The 20,229-nt window shown below is 38.6% G+C and overlaps 1 pseudogene; it reads right to left on the reverse strand.

Annotated features, from left to right (window-relative positions):
• Nucleotides 1-260: 260 nt before the first annotated feature.
• On the reverse strand, nucleotides 261-1,005 carry LOC101823259 (annotated as a pseudogene).
• Between the last annotated feature and the right edge of the window lie 19,224 nt (nucleotides 1,006-20,229).

Genomic DNA, 20,229 nt, shown 5'->3' on the forward strand with positions numbered 1-20,229 from the left:
TTTCCTCATCATAGCACCTGTGCTCTACTATCCCAATAAATATGTGCAACAAATGCTGGTGAAGAGGAAAATGTAGAAAAATATCAAATACTATCCTTCTTCCTTTGACTGCTCTACTAGCCTTCCTCTCTTTTGTGTATTGAACAGCTATGTGGCATGCTCTTTCATATAGATCATGAGGGGCAACATCTGACATGAAATATTAATGTCAATACATTTATCACATGAAATTGGTAAAAAAAAAACCCCACACGCTACCATTACAAAGAGATTTTCCTGTTGCAGATAAATGTTATTAGAGCCTGTTTTATGTCTCTGTTCCTCAGGCTATAGATGAAGGGGTTCAGCATGGGAGTCACCACTGTGAACATCATAGCCATGGTAGTCTCTTTCACAATAGAGTTATTAGCTGATGGACAGAAGTGGAGACCAAAAATTGTCCCATAGAACAGAGACACCACAGACAGGTGGGACCCACAGGTAGAGAAGACTTTGTGGATGCCCTGAGTAGAAGAAACCTTGAGAATAGAGGAGACATGGCATCAAATAGGGTTAGCATCCACAATGGCATCAATAGACTAGCACAGAACTTGGGGTTCATGAGACTGGTGTAATGAAGGGGGAAACAGATGGCCACATAGCGGTCATAGGCCATGATCACAAGAAGGAAACTCTCCATATCTCCAAAAGCCATTAAAAAGTACATTTGTATCAGGGAATCCACATAGGAGATGAATGGATCCTGGTTCTTCATGTTCTGCAACAATTTGAGCATTGTGACAGAGGAGAAGCAGAGGTCAGAGAAGGACAAGTTGCTGAGAAACAAGTACATGGTGTGTGGAGATGGGAGTCCAGTAGAGTGAGGATGATGATAATAGAGTTCCCCAGGACAGTGGTGAGGTACATGGCCAGGAACAGGACATAGAAGAAGTGCTGGTGGTCTGGGGAGATGGTGAGGCAAAGGAGGAGGAAATTGGAGATGACAGTTTGGTTGTTTCTGGTCATGATCTGCCTACAATGACTTTAAGAAAAATAATTAAGTGTTGTAAATGGTGTTCCAAATGGTGGAATGTATATGATTTCATAATCTAATTCTATTCTTTTCTCATTTCATTAGAAAAAATTGGTTCTATATTATTTTATTTTTTTAATTTTGCTTCAAGGTATGTAATATCCTTGATAACTTTTTCAGCTGTCCTTGATAAGAGATGGAATGTAAACCCAGTCCTTTATACTCTGTTGAAACCCACCCAATCCATCTAGATGTCTTAATAAAAACAGAAGTTTCTGTCACACACATGCCATGCTTCCAGTTCTAGAGTAGTTATTGTCATCAAAATAATTGCAATCTCTACATCCAAATATGTTTTGTCATATAGCCTTGAGTGGCTTTTCTTAACATTGCCTAATAGTCTGGTATTGCCTAATGACTCCTGATTGTTTCTGAATCAAGAGATATATTGACCTATCTACTTCAAGCTTGCTGACTTATTCTAGGCAACTGTAGTTCACCCCATTCTCTAGTTTTATTCTGTGAATTTTCTTGCAGGATTTTTGTACACACAATCCTCGTAATTCTGTATAAGCTTTAAAAGACACACAAATGCTTTAATGTCCTAGAGTACCATTTAAAAGTTAGATGTAAGGACAGCCTCCAAAACAATACAGAGAAACCCTGTCTGAAAAAAAAAACAAAAATGTTTTTAAAAAGTTAGATGTAGCTGTCTCTTTAACCTACAGAATTGACTACTTCATTGCTGAATAATAATCTTCCTCGGTTTTTTTCATAGGCATTGAAGGCTAAATGCATCCAAAGAGAAATTCACTCCTCTCTTCCAACATCTTTTTCCCATGTCTTCTGTTTCTCATAATGTAATAAAAGAAATTCAAGATCTATTATATATGAATTTTTGCATTTCATTTTTTCTTACCTTGAACTCTAATTTATCACATCATATAGATTCTCATCTTCATCCTATCTAGGCATTTAAAACTATTCAATCATATTCGTAGAATTTGAAGGCACCGTTTCTTGTCTGAAATATTGAAGTCACCATTCATTTTTAACCCATGCCTTATGTCTCAACACTATTACCTTCAGTATGTTTAACCCACACAGGTGTTCTTCTGAGCTGGAAATACAATCCTCTCTTTCCTGACTCATTCTTCAAATGAACATCTTGTTTTTAAGGACAAAATTCCTTTTAAGTGCACAATCAATACTTTCTTACCTGACTTGTGTCAACCTCTACAGCCTAGTATGGCCTCACCCAATGACTGTATGCTTCTCTTCAGCAACACTGTTCTTCAAATTGAAGCGTGTGCCTCCATAATTTCTGATTTGATATTTTCCTTGTTTATCACATCCTCTTCTTTGCAGTGGGGCTTATGCAACTTATACACCCTTCTTGTGTACATGCACACAGTAAGACCTGCTATCATGGTGCCCCAGCCTCTATTATCACAGCTACAGATGATCCTGATCCCAGGTTCACAGCTTTTGTTGCCAGAATGTAAACTTCATGCAACAAACACCATGCCTGCCCTCATCCTGAAGCAAGTCCAGTCCTGACTGGGTGTGACCCAGTGTTCAAGAAGATTTCCTAACTGTGCTGTAGATAGAAACAATAATCTTTCAAATTTAAGGCAGAAATGCACATTAAATCCAAATAATTACTCTTCTTCAGTCTCCCAAGAATATACAGTTGTTAAACTTGATTTTTACCATGAAAACTTGATATTCACTTCACAGACATGACTGTGTTTATGGGAAGTATTAGGGTGGTGAAGATGTTTTACTCTTTTCAAAAATACTAATGATGCAAAACTTTCATGTTTCAATCCATATGATTCTACAGATAGTGATGTAGAAAAATTATTATGATGGATATTTCACAGAGCAGAAAAACCAACAAATATGAAGCAGTTGGTATGTTTAATCCTTCACCTTCAGATATCCATTTCTAGCTACCTGTCATGGTAGTTAATTATTGTAGTAAATGGTATAGGTCTTGACAGCAATTTTGATCAAAATATAGTTCGGGTTATCTCTATGAAGATGTTTTGCAATGTTAACACTTAAATAAGCAATTCATATTATCAGGGAAAATAACTCTAATCCTTCATAATGTAATGAGCCTTTGGAAGAAAAAAGGGAAAAATCTGCAGTTTCTCAAGAAACATCATCCAAACTGCTTTGGATTTGAAAGTGTAATCTCCACTCTTCCAGGGAGTCTGATCTATAACTACTGGACTTACCAAGTCCTAATTGTGTGGGCTCTATCTTAAAAGAGTTCCTTATCCTATTCTGTTTTCTTCTAGATAACTCTTTCTAATGGAACCCAGTGTATATCAAAGCTGGAAAAGAAGTCATATGAAACACAAAGATATATGGGGACAGGGATTGTGTATTTATCTCAGTGTACAGCAGCTATCTAGCATGCCCAAGGCCCTGAGTTCCATCTGTAACTGAAAAAAATAGAATAAAATGAACCACACAGAAAGAGGTGGTAAATTCTTCCACTGACACCATCTGACTGAATTTGGCTGCTGTGATCCCCATTCTGCTAATGGTTATTAGGGCAGCTGCACTAACAGTTTAACACCTGGATGTCATGTTTGGTGACAATGGGAAGAACTATGTAGGTGAAATCATACACCTAGTTTCTCAGAATTATTCTTATGCTATGAATTAGTGGGGCCCATGTCTTATTAAGGTTTATGTGCAGAGATTGCAAAGCAGAGGTCACCTGTGAAGCCTGAAGCTTCTGACCAATGGACTTCACTTCTTCAATTCTTGACCTGAATAGCAGATGAGAATCTCTTATGGACGTGGTTTTACCACTTAATATATATGCAACTCACCTGGACTTCTCTGAAAACACTGACTCTGATTTTGAAGCTGATATTCAACTTTATAAATGGACAGTCAGGTGATGTCAATACTCTGGCCAATGGATTGCAGTAAGGAACAATCTCTTTGGACAGGGGATTTGTTCGAAATTTACTAGTGTTCCAAAGCTAAAGATGAGCTAAAAGAAGGCATAAGAATTCCTGCATTGCCCTACCCCAAAGAGCTGTTATTGGGTTGAAATGAAAAAAGGCTTGCCTAGTAAATACCTGTAATAAACCCATCATTACAAAAAATGATTATCATTGTAACTGTGGAATGAGGTATTTCCACAGTATGACAAAGTGTTGTAAAGTACAGAAATGGCAAATAATGTTATCACACCTGAAAACTGCCACTCTTAGTGTCATAAAGCTTGAAATGCAAGATCCATAGGTTGGAGGACAGTAAGGTTATCTCCTGACAAGTTATCTAGGATAACTGAAGGTGTATTAAGGTCCCTGCTTTAGACACTGGTCACCTTTATTCATTATAAGTGCAGGAAATAAAGAACACCTCTGTAGATAACGCCTTCTTACATGACCCCCTCCAGCCATCTCTGGACCCAGGGGCTCTGCATCCCAGAGGAGTCCAGATCCTACATAACTCATTAACAATACAGTAATTACCCAGAACCTATCTAGTACTAATTCTTTTGAAGCCCTGAGGTGAGGGCTGATGATGGTCACTGATCACTCCTGAACATACATAGGGGAAGGTGGAATTGAAGCTAAAGTCAAATACACCCTTACCCTTCGCCTTTTCAGTGAATGTTCAGGATTTGTGTGTAACTCTAGCTTAGATTTTTTGCATCCTTACAGCAAATGCAACCTTTTTAGATTTTTTTTTACTGTCTTATGTAGGTTAACATACATTTGAAAGCCCATAGGGTTACTATTGTCAAAACAAGGATAACATTTGCCAAAACTAGAAATCAATTAAAGTGATTTACATGGTTGAATGAGGCTATCATATCTGCAAGACTTCCTGTCATATCAAGAAACTTTTAGTAAAAGTTCCCTTAATTTCTTGCTCTAAATCATAAACAATTTGAGAAGAATTAGGGTGACCCATCGAATGCTTCTTAGCCTTTTCCCAGTCCTACTTGCTATTACTGAACTTTAAACGTATAATACAATAGCATGTAACATCCCAATCACATTTTAATTTTATCTGTTCCTTTAAAATTTCTGCCTGATCTCCCAACAGTATAAAATCTTGTCTCAGATCAGCTATTTTATAAACTATATCACTGTCTGTTTTATTTTGTTGGGTCCAAAGTTCTGTAGAATGCTTATGCCAGCCTCTAATAAACTCAGCAGTTTTAATTTCTTTATGAAGTGTCAATCCACCTATTGGAGCTGTAGTAGTCAATGCAATAATGCCAAAAACTGTTGCAATAATCAGTCCAAGTATTCTGTGTGTCAGGAGCTGTGGCAGCCTCATCTCGAATCAACATATGACTACCTGTCCAATGGGTTTCTTCTGGGCAAAGCACCTGTGAAAAGACTCTTACCTGGCAAGATCCAGTATTCCACGAGACAGAATAGTAATTTGCTAAATTTGCATAGCTTGCAGGCTCTTTTCTCTCTCATATTGATGATTCTTTGAGTGGCTTTTAGTTTTACTTTGTCAGTCACACATGCAATAGCTGTAATTTTCCTTGGAAATTCTGTTCTTTCTTAAATATTTTCCTCTAAGATTCAACAGGAGTTGACTGCTTCTCTAATCTCTTACCTCAAATTACTAATCACAACTCCTAATCCTGGGAACTTTTCTGCCTCAATAGAGATAGTTAAGTACATATGAATAAACAACACTTGGAATACTAACAATGTCTCACAGTTCTGGAAAGGTGAGTAAGGCATGCATACACACAATGGGTAAAAAAGCCTCAGGAATGCACATAGTGCCAACTGTTGACAGAAATTCCCTAGACAACAAGCATATAGAATCAATGATAGGAGCTAGTGTGATTCAAATGGGGGGATGCAATGTAAAATATGGGATGGATAGAACCATTTTTATCATACACAGGAGCTTATATTGTTGGAAGAAATATGATATAGTGACATGGGAAAAGAGTGCCTTATCAAAGCTTACCTTTTACAGAGAGATTGAGACACGAGACTCTCTTATAGAAAAGGGCACTGTATAAAAGCATGTCTTGAACACACGAAATAATTGTTTGTGTTTGAATATTGTTGCCCTTAAAACATTGTGCCCATGTCTATTACTTTTTAACTTTGTAACCACAAGTAGTTGCCATCTGACAGGAGACATCCTTCTGTATGCTGTGAATATGTTTCTCTTATTGGTTGATGAATAAAGCTATTTCAGCCAATGGACAGGCAGAATGCAGCCAGGTAGGAAGCACAGGCAGGATTACCAGACTAGGAGGATCCTGAAAGAGGAACACAGAAAGTGAGTTCCAGGGAGACGCTATGTATCTACTGAGAATATGGGTCGCCCGGGCATTCTCCGGTGAGCCAAGACCACGTGGAGATACATAGATTAATATTTATGGGCCAATAAATAAGAAAGAGCTAGCCAGTAAGAAACCTGAGCCATTGGCCAAACAGTTTATAATTAATATAACCCTCTGTGTATTTAATTGGGAGTAAATGCCTGCAGGACCAGGCAGGAAAGAAGCTTCCATCTACAGCCAGCAGTCGCAAGTGCTACAAGAGCAGGATGTGTCTGGCTCAATATTTAGTTAGGCCTGCAAAAATGCTGAACTCTATGTCTAGAATAGGTTATACAAGAGGTGGGAAGGTGTATTTTTGGAAACACAAAGAAGAGCAATGGGGGCTTTCATAATGATCACGATGTACTCCTTAAATTGTCTTGTATTAAAATCAAAAGAAGAAGCCAATAACAAAGCTGTTCATGGAACCCTGGCAAGAAAAACTCTGCTTAAGTATAAATAAAGGCAGCCTGAGCTATTCAGGGCCACTTGAGTGCAATGCACTTAGTGGTCAGAAGTTTTCCTTGTGCTGACACCTCTTCCGTGCCCGAGGACCTGAACTCAAGCTAAGGCTGGACCTCGGCAGACATGTTCTTCTTAACATCCTTTGAGTGAGTTTCTGTACCAGGATCATCATAGGAGAGTCTAGCCATGGCCTTGACAACTTCACTGGTATCCAGATTGCTGGGCTTGCTCTAAGGATGTATAAACTTTCAGAAGTTACTTTTAAGGACATACTAGAATTAACACAGATGTGAAGGGTACAGCATTCACAAGTGATGCTTTAATTATAGTGTGCACTGTAGAGGCCCCTTCAGTAGCAAGTAAGGTGATGGTACACATGCTTTAAAAGGATGGCTTTGATTTAGCCTAAAAGACAAAGCATTCTTATCATCCTTAATGTTTAACTTTCATTTTTATGTTGTAAGAGGACAGAAGACATGTATTAATTTTCACAAATTAGTCTGAATTTATTTACCAAATTGCAGGAGAGGACATTATATTTTCTTCGGTGTCCCCATAATGATGTAATATATCCATCAACTATGTTAAGGTTATAAAGATCCTATCATATCTGCAAAGTCTTCTGAATACTGTTTCTGAAACTAGGCCTTCAGCACAGACATTTGAAGGAACATTTCATATCCAAGGCATAATACTTGGGTAAAATACTATACAAAGAACAGAGTTGTCATTCTATGTGGGGTGAATGATTAAAGAAGATCATTAAAGATCTTGAATTTTATACACAACTGGAACAAAGAACTGAGATTAGAATACTGAAGAATTTGTGACTACCACATACTATTTTCATGTACAAAATAAATGTTAATAAATTTATAATAATCTAATGATTGGTCAAGCTTTGGTGGTGCATGCCTTTAATTTCAGCACTCTGGAGACAGAGGCAGGAGGATCTCTGTGAGTTCAAGGCCAGCCTGGTCTACAGAGTGAGTGCCAGGATAGGCTCCAAAGCTACACAGAGAAACCCTGTCTCAAAAAAATACAAAAAGAAAGCAGAACAAAAAACAGAACAAAAACAAAAAATAATCTAATGATTGTAAAATAAGCAAATATATAGATTCCCTGAGAATGAAAGTTTCAGCATATCAGTATATACAGCAATTCTACTGCATCTGAACCAGATAATGACAGCCAAGTGAAAGGAACAAGCACTGAAACGAGAAATTGCAAATATCATTTATGTTTCTGTAGCCAATGATAGGATTATGATAGTGGGATAGGCTGTGAACTTTCACCTAGAGAAGTAAGGAATCAAGACCTTTTGAAAGATATTGACCTGAGAAATAATTGAGCATGATTGAGGGAGTTATTTTCTTGTTTATTAACATATATAAAATTAGCCCATATACACCTAATCTTTGTTATTAATGTGTGTATATCTCTCTAGGGCCTGTATACAGCAAGTTGGGTTGTATTGAGAATGGGTCAGATGGGAATATTTCCACAGCATGTGCTTCTTGTGGTATGCTGCCACAAAATTTGAGGGATTCTAATGTGAATTATTATAAGTCTAATACATTTTAAATCATTTGCATTATGGTACTTAAATACTTCAGGAGTCTCCTGACTGCATTTTTTAACCCTCCATAAAGTAGGTTCTAGGCTTGAATGATTGCTGCCAATCCCCAAAGGTATCAATGGCTTCATGTCCACCTGTGAGTCTCCACCTTCACCTTCCACCGTCACCTGAAAATTGCCAGATGTTATCAGGGCTGTATCAGTAACTATTAAAGGACTCTTAATTGAGCCTAGAAAGGTCCTGACTAATTTGTCTTTCTTGAGTTATTTCAGGATATGAACTCCTCTGAGAGTGAATTCCCTTGGGCCCAGGAATGAGAAGAATAGGACATATGAGCAGGGATGGTACAGAGATCATGACCATAGAGGCATTACTTCATAAGCCTGCAAACATTAAAGGGAATAGGCTGATTCTTGGGTCTTAGAATCACTTGAAGACATCCTAGGTGAGTTGTGCAGGATGGTGACTAACAGACTTTTAATGTCCTTCTAAACAAAAGGTCTAGTTTCTCAGGTTGTATGGTGTTCTGCCAGGTTGAGTTTTACATGTGACAACTTCTCTATTCTGTACCTCTCTGTCTTTCACATCTTCCTAACCTTCTACAAGAATTTTCACTATTGTTTACAGATATATTCGTTGATAATAATAGTCATTAATATCACTGCACATTATATTCTTTTTGCTTTTAATTTTTTATTATTTTAATTTTAAATAGCTTGTTTTACATGTCAATACCAGTTCCCTCCCTCTCCCCTCCTCCTGCACCCCCCAATCATTCCCCTGAGCCTCCCACCCTATCGCCATTTCCTTCCACATAGGGGATATCTAAAGTCTGTCATTTCACTCAGGGCAAGGTCCAGGCACTCCCCCCTAAGAGTCCAGGCTGAGAGAGCATCCCTTTTTGTGGCATGGACACATGAAGTCCATTTGTATGCCACAGAAAAACACTGATCCACTGCCCAGGTCCCCATAGATTGCCCATGCCTCCTCACTGACTCTCACATTCAGGGGGTCTGGATAAGTCCCATGCTGGCCTCCCAGCTGTCGGTCTGGGGTTCAAGAGCTCTCCCTTGTTCAGATCAGCTGTCTCTGCTGGTTTTGCCAGACCATTCTATGCCAATTTGCTCATCACTCCTCTCTATGTCACTGGGCTCCATGGATTCAGTTCAGTGTTTAACTGTGTTTGCCTCTGCTTCCATCAGTCACTGGATGAAAGCTCCAGGATGGTTATGGACATCGAGTTCATTATCAGGAATGGGCATTCAAGGTGGTCTCTCCACTATTGCTTAGCTTGCAAGTTGGTGTCATCCCTTTAGATCACTAGAGGTCACACTGGTGCCTGATCTGACTTCTAACCTATGATTCCGTCTACTCCCAATTCTAACCCCCACTCAACCTTCCTGTTCCCCCATGACCTACTCTTTCTTCCTCTCCTCCACCTCTCTTCTTCCCAGCTCCCACTCTCCCCCACATACCTCACTGTATTCCCCATCTGTTCAGAAGATCTTGCCTCATTCCTCTTCTCTGGGGTACCATGCATATCTCTTTGGTTCTTTCCTGTTTCACAGATTCTCTGTCAGAAGAAGTGTAGACTGGCATTATCCTGATCCATGTCTAAAATCCATATATGAGTGAGTACATACCATGCTTGTCTTTTTGTGACTGGGTCACCTCACTCAGGATGGTTTCTTCTAGTGCCATCAATTTCCCTGCGAATTTCAAGATTCCATTTTTTTTCTGCTGAGCAATACTCCATTGTGTAAATGTACCACATTTTCTCTATCCACTCTTCAGTTGAGGGGCATCTAGGTTGCTTCCAGGTTCCGGCTGTTAAAAATAATGCTACTATGAACATAGTGGAGCAGATGCCCTTGTTGTATGAATTTGCCTCTTTTGGATATATGCCTAAGAGTGGAATTGCTGGGTCTTGTGGTAGATTGATTCCCATTTTCCTGAGGAATCTCCATACTGATTTCCAAAGTGGGTGTATGAGTTGGCACTCCCACCAGCAGTGGAGGAGTATTCCCCTCTCTCAACATCTTCTCCAGCATAAATTATCTTCAGTGTTTTTGGTTTTAGCCATTCTGACAGGAATAAGATGGTATCTCAAAGTTGTTTTGATTTGCATTTCCCAGATAGCTAAGGATGTTGAGCACTTTTTAAGTATCTCTCAGCCATTTTAGACTCCTCTATTGAGAATTCTCTATTTAGTTTTGTACCCCACCTTTTAATTGGATCCTTTGGTGTTTTGGAGACTTGCTTCTTGAGTTCTTTGTAAATTTTGGAGATTAGCCCTCTGTCAGATGTAGTGTTAGTGACTATCTTTTCCCATTCTGTGGACTGCCTTTTTGTCTTGTTGACTGTGTCATTTGCCTTATAGAAGCTTTTTAGTTTCAGGAGGTCCCATTTGTTAATTGTCTATCTGAGTGTCTGTGCCACTGGTTTAATGTTCAGGAAGTGGTCTCCTGTACCAACTCGTTGAAGATTATCTCCCAATTTCTCTTCTAATAGTTTCAGTGTGGTTGTATTTATGTTGAGATCTTTGATCCATTTGGACTTAAGTTTTGTACAAGGCGATAAACATGGATCTATCTGCAGTTATGCCAGCACCATTTGCTGAAGATGCCTTCTTTTTTCCATTGTATAGTTTTAGCTTCTTTGTCAAAAATCAAGTGTTCATAAGTGTGTGGGTTAAAATCAGGGCTTTCAATTCGGTTCCATTGGTCTACCTGTCTATTTTTGTGCCAATACCAAGCTGTTTTCAGGACTATAGTTCTATAATAGAGCTTGAAGTCAGGTATGGTGATGCATCCTGAAGTTCCTTTATTGTATAGGGTTGTTTTGGCTATCCTGGGCCTTTAGTTTTTTCATATAAAGTTGATTATTGTTCTTTCAAGGTCTGTGAAAAATTGTGCCAGAATTTTGATAGGGATTGCATTGAATATATAGACTACTTTTGGCAAGATTGCCATTTTTATTATGTTGATCCTACCCATCAAAGAGCATGGGAGATCTTTCCATTTTCTGGTATCCTCTTTGATTTCTTTCTTTTTTTTTTTTCGTTAGTTTTTTTTTTTAATTTTAAATAGCTTGTTTTACATGTCAATCCCAGTTCCCTCTCCCTCCCCTCCTCCCGCACTCCCCTTCCACCCTCCCTCCCACCCTATTGCCACATACTTCCACATAGGGGATGTCTAGAGTCTATCATTTTACTCTTGGTAGGGTCAAGGCACTCCCCTAAGAGTCCAGGCTGAGAGAGCATCTCTCTTTGTGCTATAGGCACATGAAGACAGATTGTATACCAGGAATAGACACTGATCCACAGCTCAGAGCCCCATAGGTTGTCCAGGCCTTCTCACTGACACTCACATTTGGGGGGTCCAGATCAGTCCCATTCTGGCCTCCCCACTGTCGGTCTGGGGTCTAAGAGCACTCCCCTGTTCAGATCAGCTGTCTCTGCTGGTTTTGCCAGCCCATTCTTTGCCAATTTGCTCATCATTCCTCTCTCTCTGTCACTGGGTTCCTTGGGTTCAGTTCAGTGCTTAGATGTGTGTTTGCCTCTGCTTCCATCAGTCCCAGGATGAAGGCTCCCGGATAGTTATAGACATCAAGTTCATTATCAGGAATGGGCATTCGAGGTGGTCCTTCCACTATTGCTTAGCTTGCCAATTGATGTTATACCTTTAGATCACTCGAGGTCACTCTGGTGCCTGATCTGTCTTCGATCCTATGATTCCCTCTTCCCCCTATTCTACCCCCACCCCCTCAACTTCCTGTTCCCCCATGACCAACTCCCTTCCTCTTTACCCCCTCTATTCTTCCCAGGTCCCACTACCCCCCCTCGCCCTGTTCCCCATCCATTCAGAGGATCTTGTCTCCATCCTCTTCTCTTGGGTACTATGTATATATGCATATCTTTTAGGTTCTTTCCTGTTTCCCAGACTCTCTATCTGTGGAAGTGCAGACTGGCACTATCCTGATCCATATCTAAAATCCATATATGAGTGAGTACATACCATGTTTGTCTTTTTGCGACTGGGTTACCTCACTCAGGATGGTTTCTTCCAGTGCTATCCATTTCCCTGCGAATTTCAAGATTCCATTGTTTTTTTCTGCTGAGTAATACTCCATTGTGTAAATGTACCACATTTTCTCTATCCACTCTTCAGTTGAGGGGCATCTAGGTTGCTTCCAGGTTCTGGCTATTACAAACAATGCTGCTATGAACATAGTGGAGCAGATGCCCTTGTTGTATGAACCTGCCTCATTTGGATAAATGCCTAAGAGTGGAATTGCTGGGTCTAGTGGTAGATTAATTCCCATTTTCCTGAGGAATCTCCATACTGATTTCCAAAGAGGCTGTATGAGTTGGCATTCCCACCAGCAGTGGAGGAGTGTTCCTCTCTCTCCACATCCCCTCCAGCATAAATTGTCTTCAGTGTTTTTGATTCTAGCCATTCTGACAGGAGTAAGATGGTATCTCAGAGTTGTTTTGATTTGCATTTCCCTGATGGCTAAGGATGTTGAGCACTTTCTTAAGTGTCTCTTGGCCATTTTAGCCTCCTCTACTGAGAATTCTCTATTTAGCTCTGTACCCCACCTTTCAAGTGGATCCTTTGGTGTTTTGGAGACTTGTTTCTTGAGTTCTTTGTAAATTTTGGAGATTAGCCCTCTGTCAGATGTAGGGTTAGTGAATATCTTTTCCCATTCTGTGGCCTGCCTTTTTGTCTTTTTGATTGTGTCCTTTGCCTTACAGAAGCTTTTTAGTTTCAGAAGGTCCCATTTGTTAATTGTTGATCTCAGTGCCTGTGCCACTGGTGTTATGTTTAGGAAGTGGTCTCCTGTACCAACTCGTTGAAGAGTATCTCCCACTTTCTCTTCTAAAAGTTTCAGTGTGGCTGGATGTATGTTGAGATCTTTGATCCATTTGGACTTAAGTTTTGTACAAGGCGATAAACATGGATCTATCTGCAGTCTTCTGCATACCACTACCCAGTTATGCCAGCACCATTTGTTGAAGATGCTTTCTTTTTTCCACTGTACAGTTTTAGCTTCTTTGTCAAAAATCAGGTGTTCATAGGTGTGTGGGTTAAAATTAGGGCTTTCGATTCGGTTCCATTGGTCTACCTGCCTATTTTTGTGCCAATACCAAGCTGTTTTCAGGACTATAGCTCTATAATAGAGCTTGAAGTCAGGTATGGTGATGCCTCCTGAAGTTCCTTTATTGTATAGGGATGTTTTGGCTATCCTGGGCCTTTTGTTTTTCCATATAAAGTTGATTAATGTTCTTTCCAGGTCCTTGAAGAATTGTGATGGAATTTTGATAGGGATTGCATTGAATCTATAGACTGCTTTTGGCAAGATTGCCATTTTTATTATGTTGATCCTACCAATCCAAGAGCATGGGAGATCTTTCCATTTTCTGGTATCTTCTTTGATTTCTTTCTTCAAAGACACAAAGTTCTTGATATACAGGTCTTTCACTTCCTTGGTTAACATTATCCCCAGATATTTGATGCTGTTTTTGGCTATTGTAAAAGGTGATGTTTCTCTGATTTCTTTCTCAGTCACTTCATCATCTGTATATAATAGGGCCACTGATTTTTTTGAGTTTACCTTGTATCCTGCCACATTGCTGAAGGTGTTTATCAGCTCTAGGAGTGACCTTGCGGAGTTTTTTGGGTCACTTATGTAAACTATCATATCATCTGCAAATAATGAAAGTTTGACTTCTTCTTTTCCTATTTGTATCCCCTTTATCTCCTTTTGTTGTCTTATTGCTGTAGCTAGAACTTCAAGTACAATATTGAAGAGATATGGAGAGAGTGGACAGCCTTGTCTTGTTCCTGATTTTAGAGGAATTGCTTTGAGTTTCTCTCCATTTAGTTTGATGTTAGCTGTTGGTTTACTGTATATTGCTTTTATTATATTCAGGTACGTTCCTGTTATCCCTGATCTCTCTAGGACCTTTATCATGAAGGGGTGCTGGATTTTGTCAAAGGCTTTTTCAGCATCTAGCGAGATGATCATGTGGTTTTTCTTTCGCAGATTGTTAATATGGTGGATTACATTGATAGATTTTCTAATGTTGAACCATCCCTGCATTCCTGGAATGAAGCCTACTTGATCATGGTGGATGATTTTTCTGATGTGTTCTTGAATCCGGTTTGCAAGTATTTTATTGAGTATTTTTGCATCAATGTTCATGAGGGAAATTGGTCTATAGTTCTCTTTCTTAGTTGTGTCTTTGTGTGGCTTGGGTATCAAGGTAATTGTAGCCTCGTAGAAAGAGTTTGGCAGTGAGCCTCCTGCTTCTATAGTGTGGAATACTTTGACGAGTATTGGAATGAGCTCTTCTTTGAATTTCTGGTAGAATTCTGCACTGAAGCCATCTGGGCCTGGGCTTTTTTTGTTTGGGAGACTTTTGATGACTGCTTCTATTTCATTAGGGGTTATAGGTCTGTTTAGATTATTTATCTGTTCTTGATTTAGTTTTGGCAAGTGATATCTATCCAAGAAATTGTCCATTTCCTTTAAATTTTCAAATTTTGTGGAGTACAGATTTTCAAAGTATGCCCTGATGATTCTCTTGATTTCCTCAGAGTCCGTTGTTATGTCCCCTTTCTCATCCCTGATTTTGTTAATTAGCATGTTCTCTCTCTGTCTTTTGGTTAGTTTGGACAGAGGTTTGTCTATTTTGTTGATTTTCTCAAAGAACCAACTCTTTGTTTCATTGATTCTTCTCAATGTTTTCCTGGTTTCTACTTGATTGATTTCAGCCCTCAATTTGATTATTTCCTGGCGTCTGCTCCTCCTGGGGGAGTTTGCTTCTTTTTGTTCTAGAACATTCAGCTGTGCTATTAATTCTCTAGTATGACTGTTCTCCAGTTTTTTCATGTGGGCACTTAGTGCTATAAACTTTCCTCTCAGCACTGCTTTCAAAGTGTCCCATAAGTTTGTGTATGTTGTGTCTTCATTCTCATTGAAATCGAGGAAGTCTTTAATTTCTTTTTTTATTTGTTCCTTTACCCAGGGATGGTGCAATTGTGCATTGTTCAATCTCCATGAGTTTGTAGGGTTTCTGCAATTTGTGTTATTGTTGAATTCTAATGTTAATGCATGGTGGTCTGATAAGATGCAGGGGGTTATTCCAATTTTTTTGTATCTGTGGAGATTTGCTATGTTTCCTATTATGTGGTCAATTTTAGAGAAGGTTCCATGTGGTGCCGAGAAGAAGGTATATCCCTTTGTATTTGGGTGGAATGTTCTATAGATGTCTGTTAAACCCAGTTGGGTCATAACTTCTATTAATTCTTTTGTTTCTTTGTTAAGTTTCTGTCTGGAGGTCCTATCTAGCGGTGAGAGCAGAGTGTTGAAGTCTCCTACTATTAGTGTGTGAGATTTTATGTGCATTTTGAGCTTTAGTAATGTTTCTTTCACGAATGTAGGTGCCTTTGTATTTGGGGCGTAGATATTTAAAATTGAGACTTCGTCTTGATGTATTTTTCCTTTGATGAATATGAAGTGCCCTTCTTCATCTCTTTTGATTGATTTTAATTTGAAGCCTAATTTGTTAGATATTAGGATTGCTACGCCCGCTTGTTTCTTGGGGCCGTTTGATTGGAAAATCTTTTCCCAGCCCTTTACTCTGAGATAACGTCTGTCTTTGGTGTTGAGATGTGTTTCTTGTATGCAGCAGAAGGAAGGGTTCTGTCTTCGTATCCATTCTGCTAGTCTGTGTCTTTTTATAGGTAAGTTGAGGCCATTGACATTGAGGGATATTAATGACCATTGATTGGTGATCCTTGTTTGCGCTTGATTTATTGTTAGTGAAGTTATTTTGTGTAGTTTCTCCTCCCTTTTTCTTTTAGTGTTTTGTAAAGTATGATTCTATATTGCCTGTGTCTTTGTGAATGTAGTTATCTTCCTTGGCTCTAGGTTTTCCTTCTAGCATTTTCTGTAGAGCTGGATTCATGGATACGTATTGTTTAAATCTGGCTTTGTCATGGAATATTTTGTTTTCTCCATCTATGGTAATTGAGAGCTTTGCTGGATATAGTAGTCTGGGCTGGCATCCTTGTTCCCTTAGCGTTTGTAGGACATCTGACCAGGATCTTCTGGCTTTCATCGTTTCCATTGAGAAGTCAGGTGTAATTCGGATAGGTCTGCCTTTATATGTTACTTGGCCTTTTTCTTTAGCTGCTCTTAATATTTTCTCTTTACTCTGTAGGTTTGATGTTTTGATTATTATATGGCGAGGTGACTTCTTTTTCTGGTCAAGCCTATTTGGTGTTCTGTAAGATTCTTGTACTTTCATAGGCATATCTTTCTTTAGGTTAGGGAAGTTTTCTTCTATGATTTTGTTGAATATGTTTTCTGTACCTTCAAGTTGAAGTTCTTCACCTTCTTCTATACCTATTATTCTCAGGTTTGGCTTCTTCACGGTGTCCCATATTTCCTGAATATTTTGTGTTAAGGATTTGTTGGTTTTGAGATTTTCTTTGGTTGACGATGCTATGTCCTCTAATGAGTCTTCAACACCTGAGATTCTCTCTTCTATCTCTTGTATTCTATTGGTGATGCTTGCATCTGTAATTCCAGACCGTTTACCGAGCTTTCTTTGGTTGGAAGTCTTTTGATGACTGCTTCTATTTCATTAGGGTTATAGGTCTGTTTAAATTGTTTATCTGTTCTTGATTTAGTTTTGGTAAGTGATATCTATTCAGGAAATTGTCCATTTCCTTTAAATTTTTTAATTTTGTGGAGTACAGATTTTCAAAGTATGCCCTGAGGATGCTCTGGATTTCCTCAGAGTCTGTTGTTATGTACCCCTTTTCATTTCTGATTTTGTTAATTAGCATGCTCTCTCTCTGTCTTTTTGTTAGTTTGTACAGTGCTTTGTCTATTTTGTTGATTTTCTCAAACAGCCAAGTCTTTGTTTCATTGAATCTTCTCAATGTTTTCCTGGTTTCTACTTGATTGATTTCAGCCCTCAATTTGATTGTTTCCTGGGGTCTGCTCCTCCTGGGTGAGTTCATTTCTTTTTGTTCTAGAACATTCAGCTGTGCTATTAATTCTCTAGTGTGACTGTTCTCCAGTTTCTTCATGTGGGCACTTAGTGCTATGAACTCTTTCCTCTCTAGCTCTACAGAAAGTGCTAGAAGGAAAACCTAGATCCAACAAAGATAACCACACTCACAAAGACATAGGCAATAGATAATCCCACTTTACCAAACACCAAAAGAAAAAGGGAGGAGAACCTACACAAAATGACTCCACTACCAATAAATCAAGCACAAACAAGAATCATCAATCAATGGTCATTAATATCCCTCAATGTCAACGGTCTCAACTTGCCTATCAAAAAACACAGACTAGCAGAATGGATACGAAGACAGAACCCATACTTCTGCTGCATACAAGAAACACATCTAAACATCAAACTTTATCTCAGAGTAAAGGGTTGGGAAAATATTTTTCAATCAAATGGACCCAAGAAATAAGCGAGTGTAGCAATCCTAATATCTATTAAACTAGACTTCAAATTAAAACCAAAAGAGATGAAGAAGGACATTTCATATTCATCAAAGGAAAAGTCCATCAAGATGAAGTCTCAATTTTGAACATGTATGCCTCAAAATACAAAGGCACCTACATTAGTGAAAGAAACATTACTAAAGCTCAAATCGCATATAAAATCTCACATACTAATAGTAGGAGACTTCAACACTCCGCTCTCACTGCTAGACAGGACCTCCAGACAGAAACTTAACAAAGAAGAAAAAGAACTAATAGAAGTTACGACCCAACTGGATTTAACAGACATCTATAGAACATTCCACCCAAACACAAAGGGATATACCTTCTTCTCGAAACATAGCAAATCTGCACAGATACAAAGAAATTGAAATAACCCCTGTATCTTATCAGACCCCCATGCATTATAATTAGAATTCAACAATAACACAAATCGCAGAAACCCTACACACTCATGGAAATTGAACAATGCACAATTGCACCATCGCTGGGTAAAGGAAGAAATAAAAAAAGAAATTAAAGACTTCCTGGAATTCAATGAGAATGAAGATACAACATACCCAAACTTATCGGACATTCTGAATATACATTATATTCTTGACAGTCTCTATCACATTAGTATAACACCAGCTCCATTTGATGTGGTAGTTCATAAGGTATGTTTATTTTTAAAACAATTGAAGAATTTCAAAAATTTGAATAGATCTCCTCCCAAGAATTGTACTTTAACTTTACGTAAGAACCTAATTATGGGTAAATTTAAAGGTGACTCAGTCCATTTACAACAGCAACTGCCTTTTTTGGTTTTTAGTTAAAAATGAAAATCAGAACTGAAGGAAGTCAAGCAATGCTTGAAAAACATAGCCCAATGATTTTTCGCTCACTTTAAATTTTAGAAGCACCCTTTTAGGTGATTCTGTAGCAAGGGAACTTGTAGTTTCATGGGTCAGAAGACATGAAGCTGTTGTCTCCTCCACACAGTATCTACTTATGAACTATCACATCTGTGTTCCTTGTCTTAGGTACAAGGAATCTCCTTAGGTACAAGGAAAGAAAACGTCTAACTCTGTGTGTAAGATTTGAGTAGATATTTTCTCTCCCTTAATACCAGCAGATAACTTTTAAATATGAAAGTTATTAAGATGGATTAAGCATTTTAGGTGGGAGACCATAGCGTATGGTTATCCTGCAAGTCTTTATATTTCATTTATCAGATTTAAGGCAAAATGTGGCTTACTGAAGCTATAATATTCCAGAAACCCAAAGAAGACATAACACACCCACATATAAAAGTGCATAGAAATAGAGATTGATGGTGAGAGACAAAGAGTTAATAAAGGTTCATTTTAACAAATCAGCCTCCTGGACTACAAAGATGGGCCGATCTGGAGTCTGTAAGTCAGGGAAGTGAGCTGATGTCAAAAACCATCCTGGAACTACAGGCTTGACACTAAAGGCACTCAGCAGCAGGGTCCTCATCTCCTTGGGAGAGTGCAGATTCTTTTTTTAATGCCTTTATGAAGGGTACTATATTATGCCAGGTGATCTGCTTCTCTCTCAAAGTGTGAAGAGTGATAACCAAACTGCAAAATGTGTGCAAAACTAATATAAATTTAAGTTATTTGGCATATAAAACTAACAAGCACTTGGGGTATGCATATTGGAGAGGTAACTCACACAGGACAAGGGTAGAAATATTCCCACACTTACAAAAGTGCAGTCATATTTCTTCTTAGGATATTAATATCAATGATATCACATGGAATGAACTAAAAAGACATTTAGGTTATTTTAATTGATAAGTTGAGTAAGTCTCATACATAAAGTTCCATGGTGTTGCCCATGTTTGCAAAATTACATACTTTTACATTTAACAAGAAGTCAAAATTATGGGTAAAGGATTAAGGACCATAAACATTGTCAGAGAAGAACTAACAGCAGTAATTATTCCAGTTTGATAGGAATTGATGTCTTCAAAAGTGCAGGAGTACATTTACTAGTGCAAAAGGCAACAGATAATATTAAAGTAATATTGGGTAAATATAGTCAGTACACACGATATCCCTACTTCAGGATGAATGCAGACGTGCCTTTCCTGAATGGAGTTCATAGTCTATGGGGAGTTAGGTGATCAAGACATTGAGTGCTATAGGATGAGTACCATGGGAAAATGCAGCAGGTCTCACCTATCCTAGACAGACTTGGGAGATTCATCTTAGAAAGCCAGGCATACTGTACCCGAATGGCAACCAAGGTAGGTGGGAGCAATGGGAAGGAACAGCTACACAGAAG

The sequence above is a fragment of the Mesocricetus auratus genome, unplaced genomic scaffold (genome assembly GCF_017639785.1).
Source record: "Mesocricetus auratus isolate SY011 unplaced genomic scaffold, BCM_Maur_2.0 Super-Scaffold_100007, whole genome shotgun sequence".
NCBI lineage: Eukaryota > Metazoa > Chordata > Mammalia > Rodentia > Cricetidae > Mesocricetus > Mesocricetus auratus.